This window comes from Cornus florida, unplaced genomic scaffold (assembly GCF_030987335.1).
Source record: "Cornus florida cultivar Cherokee Brave unplaced genomic scaffold, ASM3098733v1 CherokeeBrave_3.0.0_Hap2_Chr11, whole genome shotgun sequence".
Taxonomy (NCBI): domain Eukaryota; kingdom Viridiplantae; phylum Streptophyta; class Magnoliopsida; order Cornales; family Cornaceae; genus Cornus; species Cornus florida.
Genome location: NW_026775581.1, coordinates 134,313,330 through 134,320,760, shown reverse-complemented (window position 1 = coordinate 134,320,760; position 7,431 = coordinate 134,313,330). Strand labels below are relative to the sequence as shown.

At 30.7% G+C, this 7,431-nt stretch overlaps 1 non-coding gene across 1 annotated transcript; it reads right to left on the bottom strand.

The window, feature by feature from the left end:
* Positions 1 to 5,881: 5,881 nt before the first annotated feature.
* TRNAN-GUU (transfer RNA asparagine (anticodon GUU)) lies at positions 5,882 to 5,955 on the bottom strand. Its single transcript has one exon. It is a non-coding gene; the product is annotated as a tRNA-Asn (tRNA).
* Positions 5,956 to 7,431: the final 1,476 nt, after the last annotated feature.

Genomic DNA, 7,431 nt, shown 5'->3' with positions numbered 1-7,431 from the left:
CAAACAGGTCGCAGAAAACATAAAATTGGAAGCCGGTTGAAAGAGCCTGCTCTTTGTTGCTTGGAGCTGGCTCTCCTAGACTTGGAGTCGGCTCCAAGTCCCCTAGAGCCTGCTCTTTGTTTCCAAAGAGCCTGCTCTTTCAAACTTTGAGCCGTCTCTTCTCTGTTCCTCATCCCTTTCGCGTCTGGCAATTTTCCAACGAACTGTTCTTCATCCCTAGGGTTCCTAAGTGTTTTAATTAGATTCCAGTGTGCTTAAGAAATAACTAAATTCCTTACTCACTCAACGACATTAATTATACATCAATTATGCGACAAGGAATTTAAACCGGGATAATTTCCATTCATGAACACCAACTGTTTTAGCAAATCAACCTTGCAACTAAATTACTTTCAATGTGTCTCCAACATGTTACGGGTCTACTAAAATTCCTTATTCATCAATTTACATAAATTAAAACAGAATCTACACCAGAATGAATTTAATACAAAACAATATAAGTATATAAACACATCCAGTTTGTAAGCATCTAACCATGGAACCCAGTTTAATTTTAATCCTTATTAAATCCTGGAGTTGTATTAAACGTGCAAAGAACACGAGCCTATGGGAGAGAGTTAAGATAGAACTTGTTTTTGAGACTTTTGTTCAAAATCTCTACGTCGTCTTCTAAGGTTCCGACGATTCCGACTACAAAATTCCTCCTCTGTTCTCTCCCTCTGCTCTGCCTCCACAGACGTGAATAAGTTTTATTTATTTATTTTTTTTAAATCCTAAACAGACGTATCCTACATATTTATAGAGTTATACTAAACCTTAAATTAATTCAAGCCCCAACTGAATCCTAGTCGGCCCATAACAACTTAATCAAAACCTACGTCGGCTACAACCGTGATTTCTAAAAACAAAAACCCCAATCATAATTTCATAACGAAAAATTAATTAAAATACTTCTTAAATTAAAACATTTAATAATCAATTCAATTAAAGGCAACCAATAAATTCCAATTTAACGTAATACAGAAAATAAAAACAAGTGTATAATTAATACAGAAAATAAAATATAATTTAATAATTAATTAAGTCACAAAATCACCATTAAATAACAAGCCATCAACTATTGCAAATAAACACGCCAATCAACAATTTAAACAAATTTAAAATTCAATTAAAACAATAAATTAAATATTAGGACTATCCTTTTGAAATTAGAGGTATTACAAGATGAGAGGCGATAGAAGGAGAGAGAGAGAAAGAGAAAGAAGAGGGTAAGAAACGGGTTTAATCTTTTCTGCCCTTGCCTCTTCCTGACATTTTTAGAGGGAGAGAGAGTCAGATCTAGTGGTGGCGATGGACAGGAAAGTGAAAATGAGTTTGAGGTGGTCTGAGAAAGAAGATTTGGGTAAGTGATGAGAGAGAAGAGAAAATCGTCTGAGAGAAGATATTAGGTATTAAGAGTGATGAGAGAGAAAAGAGAAATGGGTTGAACCGGACAAAATGGGCATTGCCCAGGCTTTATTATTATTTTTAATATTGGATACCTGTCATAATCCCATTGGGCCACGTCAGCGCGGAGGATGAACCTCATCCTCCGCCTACAGGATGCAATCATTGTCCTACTCTTTATATGACTACTCCTCAGTCTTAATTAAAGCCGGGCCCATCTTTTCAACCACTTTTGTTTTGTATTTTTATATTGCTATAAATTAGAATATAAAGTCTCCATAGATTCACCATTCCAGTAACAAAATTTAAATTCAGTAATTATTTAAAAAATTATTAATTAATGTTATATAATTATTTGTAAGAGATAATATAAAGCAGAGTTTCAAAATTAAATGATCGACTTGTACTTGTGATATGAGGTAATTAGAGGAATTCGAAGAATTCGATTGGTTAGATAGAATTATTAATAAAAAAGTTGAAAAATATATAAATATTTTATGAGTTTGAATGGAGTGAAAAAAATAAAAAATAAAAAAATAAAAATTCATTAAGTGGTTTATACTCTGCAACGTTAAGTTGTGCCTTTATATTTTAATTTTTTATTATATCCTTTTCAGTTAAGGGTATCAATTCGTATTTGCGGGACATAATTATATTGTGTTAACCTAATAATATAATACTAAACAGATTAACTCGATTACGACCCGTTTAATAATCATGTCAGAAACTCTCAATACTAATCCAACCTGTTTATTAAACGAATTATACATATAACCTATTTAATGGCCTATTTATTAAAACGAGATATTATATTATTTAAATTATTAATAATACCCAATTTAACAATAAATACTAGAAAATTATAAGTTTCATAATAACTAAATTACTAAATAGTCTCTAGTTTATAAAAGAGTAAATTAGAAGATACAAGTTATTATGAGAAAAAAAGAAGAAAAAAGTGAAGTAAAAAGAAAAAGAAGGAAATAATTTTAGAAAAAACTAATTTTAGGAGGACATAATGTAAATTTATATACGTATATGGCAATAAATATATATATATTTGTTTAATGGGCCAGCAGGCCCAGCAGGGGGCAGCCTGGAGCCATGGCTCCGCCCCCCTAATGTACTCTACGTACATCCATGTGTGACTATGTACTTTAATTGTCGGTACAGCCAATGCGATTATATATGTGTATGTGTGTGGCATATTCTTCAACACGTCAACGTTGACACCACCAGCAGATACCTCAGATTTCGATTTCGTAGAATCTTTATCTGACACGACCGACCGACCAAATATCAAATGTATCTATAAATATCAAATGTCCTAATTATGGTGGACGCTTCATTTATTTAAAAATTTAAATTATTGATCAGTATTACTACTTTTGTATCAAAAAAAGATATTTTCTTTTAATAATAGTGACTCATAATTAGGACAATTTTTTTTTTACAGAGAAAATATATGCATATTTATTTATATCCAATCACTCTCTTATTTAAATTTGATATGAAATAAATCTCCTTTTGTAATATTTTTTTTATGATAAAGCACCTATCCTCAGCCCATATTGATTAAGAGGGGCCATTTGGGTTTGAACTGCTATCTTATAGACAATTAGATTATATAGGTAATGAGGCATTTAATAACTAGTTGGTTGAGCTCTTAATTTTTTGAGTGTATCCGTGTTCAGCCTCTTCTCCCCTTAATTTAGCCTCTTCTCCCCTTAATTTATCAAATAATATTTGAACACTCGTGTCTAATGTAAAGATATTTTTTATTTTGTTTGTAACTATGTCTACAGATTTTAGATTTAATTTCAATAAATTAATAATTTTATTTAATCATAATTACGATGATTTATTATCCTTATTATTTTATTTTAATTTTTATATATATCATTTTTATCATCTGGCAAAAGAATTTAAGTTCTATGTTTGTAATATGATCGAAAACTATTGCATTATAGACACTTCCACAACTTTTAAGGTAGTTTCGGAATTACACTATAGACCAACTGGAATTATATGACAATCACATAAGTTAAGAATCTTTTGATATTTGTGTAGAGATTTATAGGGTTCTATAGAGGGCTGGGGGCATCCTACAGCATTAGAGAATTTATATGAACATTTAGATTAGAGAATCTTTCAAGAAGAGTGAAGAATTTAGAAGAGATTGTAAATAATTAGATAGATGATGAAATGTTTTGAATATAATAATTTAGCAACGCACTCCTTTTAAAAAATTATTTATATTTAGCAGGAATCGATTATAATATTTAATACTTTATGGGGCAAGAAACGGAGCCAAAAAAATAAGTTGGGGGTACAGTAATAAATTTTTAAAATAATTTTAAGGAGGGCAATAGTAATATTTTATAGATCTATAATTGAAAAAATCAAGTTAACAAAGATAAATTACAAAAAAGAAAAAAAAAAAAAAAATGGGGGACTATGTGTAGGTCCCTGCACAGAGCCCAAGTGTCTTTTTCAACAAAGGCCACACACTGTTCTTCCCTCTCTTCGTTGTAACTTCTATCAAATATATATATATATATATATATATATATATATTGGGGTTATATCGGTCCGTGCATGGTCATAATACTATAAAACAGTGTGAAGCCCGCCATTTATATTCAGACTAATTATTTCTATTTTATTATATTATTACTATTATTTTGATGCAATAAATGTAGGTATATATATTAGACAAATCATGAGATCCTCATTTCTATTTATTTTAGAATAATGATTTAAGAACTGAATTATATAATTATTGAATTCAATTTATATGAATGGACAGTGAAGCCCACCATATGATATCAGCATGACGTTTTGTGATGGGATTCGCCACCCTTCTCACATTAATTAAATTCGGTAAGAGCTCTTTATTTTAACTTTAAGCAAGGTGCCATAGCTTGCATGCTGCTTGCACTTGTGTTACTGGGTACTTGGCCTGCAATTCTGACATTCCCAGAGAGACAAGGTCGTCTTCCTCAACATACTTACCTCCATTTTTTAATCACTAACTTCTTGGCTGCAGCAACCATAGGTCTTACCTTTGCCAACCCCAATATGCCAAATTTATTCACTCAACTTTCTCAGGTTTGTCTCTAATTATTTTCAATCAAGAGTTAAAATTGGTGAATAGCTAGTATTTTGAATATAAATGTCACAAAAAGTATAATCCAAGTATTATTTAACAAATTTATTGAATAAATTTTAAGTCAGCTCCAAACTTCATCACTATTTAGAAGTTCCCTAGCAAGACTGCAAAATAACTTCATTGTTGACACTCTCCAAATTACATCGAAATTATTTGTTCCACAGTAAACTGAACACGAAAACCAAGCCTCATTAATTTGTTGAAGACAAAATGTTCCAAATTTTGGTCAGTAGCAGATTGAGTATCACACAGACAGATACTAAATTATGTGATGACTGATGACATGAACACACAGAATATACTTATGTGATGACTGATGACATGAACACACATAATTAAATTCAAGTTTACTTTACCCAGTATGTTCTGTTAACAAACTGAGGAAGCAGGATGGTATGTGAAATTGGAGCTAAACACATATGTTTCATTGTAACAGGCACTACCTTAAACTATTTCTTGGATGATGGAATCAACAAAGCAAGTATCCTTTTCCCCTGTGTTGGATGCTTTCTTATTGCAGTTTGTCTTGGATTTGTGGTTCATTCTTCCAATGTAGCCGATAACGAAGCAAAACTTAGAGACTTGTTCAATAGTTACGAAGATGGAGAAACATTCTATAAGAAAGCAGTATTGTCGGATCGAAAGGAGGATTTAGAAAATGGGAATAATGAAGCGGCAAAGCAAAGGCTGGAACTTCAGACTTTCTTGTTCTCTGTGTCATTAATCAAAGTTGTTCACTATGTGAAATTACATGGATTACTAGTCCTATCAAGCAACATCTTTTGTACAAATAGGTGTTCAGTAATACTAATGAAGACAGGTGTTTGAGAAGTGTGTTTGGAAAGGGTGGTTCATAATTTTGTTTGGTTGCAGTTGTTTTAAATGTCGTTTTCCTGTGTCATCCTCTACTCAACTTACCTAAATCATCATTGACAGCTTATCTGAAAGATTGGAATGGGAGAAAGTGGGCCTTTTTGGCTGGTTTTTTGTGTGGCCTAGGAAATGCCCTTCAGTTCATGGGAGGTCAAGCTGCTGCTGATGCAGTTCCGGTCAGTTTTTGCAAATTAGTATGTTGTTCTAATTATAATGTTTTAAGACTAGCTTGTAACGGTGAATTTAGTGTGTTAGATGGAAAATATATAGAATAATGTAGAGTTATTGTTCATATATCATCTACCTTTCAATGAGATCAGATTTGCAATTTTATTCATAGTGGAGAACATGAGAAAAGGTAGAGGACGAAGCAAAAAAAATAGACATGCACGCTAGAAGGAGGGCTTGAACCTCCGACCTTGTGGTTAACAGCCACACGCTCTAGCCAACTGAGCTATTCCAGCTTTTGTTTTTGGAGTTCTCTAAAATAAGTTAAAATAATATATAAAAGAGGAAAAACCGGATCGTTTTCATTATATTTCCTTTATTATATTAATTACCAAATAAATACAATTTTTATTATATTGATCAATACAAGTTGCCGTCCAAATGGTAAAAGAGGTCCCAGATTTTTCTTAATACATTAATTATGTTCTCTTCAATGTATTAATTATCAAATAAATATAACTCATATTGTATTTACTAATACAAGTTCTTTTAAAATTGGAAAAAGTTTTAAACGTCCGTTTTTAGAAATTTCAACAAGCACTCATTATTTTTGGGAATGGACTTTTTAACCTTAGAAGCCTTTTACAGGAAGAGCAGACAAACAAGCCCTTTATTTCTGTCATTAGGGCTTCTTATATGATGTATTTTTTTAAAAAAATTCTCTGCCATATCAATAATTATTCAACTTCATACTACTTCTTTTGAACTCTCACGCATCATCAGTTGCCTACAAATTTTTAACCAAAAAAAAAATCAGTTGCCTACAAAATAAAATCACTATCTCTATTTACATCTCAAAAATGATTCAACATTTTATTTATTTTGAACTCTCTCACCCTATAAAATAAAACACTATCCCTATTGCATGCCAATAATTGTCATTATATTTCTTTTGGACCCTCACACATTAATTGCCCACAAAATTAAATTATTATTTCTAAAATTAAAAATAAAAATAATGCTTTATGTTTGCTTGAATAAAAAAATATTAATATTGTATTAATATATTCAATAAAAGAAGGCCTAATTTTAAAATTTTGATTTACGTCTCAAACATTAACAGGCCGCCCCCTGGCTACAATAGGAGAAAAATGAAATGTCTTCTTTAAAAACCAAACATAAAAAATTGTTATACAAGGGATTGGCTAAAAGGATGTTATTGCATATTTCAACTTTTAACTTTTTAACATAAAAAAAAAGTGGCTTACAAATTTTAAATTGTACAATATTTAACAATATAAATAGTTCAATTTAAAAAATATTTTTAAGAAGTTCTTCCAAACACTACCAAAATGTTCAATCAAATGCCGTTCTCCGTTAAAATCGTTCCTATCTAAATTATCATGTAATGTTGGCCATTTAACATTAGGAGGCACCTACAAGGAGAATTAAATTCTAGAATCTTTTACATTTGCTTAAAAAATTATAAAATATTGTAGGGTAGAGATTCTAGAACATTAAAGAGTTTATATTAGTTAGAGAACCTTCTAAAAGTGTGAAGTGTTTATTAGAGATTGTAAATATTTAGATGAAAACGATCCTAGTCATTAATTATAATGGATCATAACCGTTAAGATTCTTATATAAGGAGTGCAGATAAAATTTAGTTGTTGTTTCGAACTAAGTTTAAGGGCATATTTTTATGATTTTATTTTATTTGGTTATCCTAAAATTAAATAAACTGTTTTAGAAGATAAAATATCTTACCAACT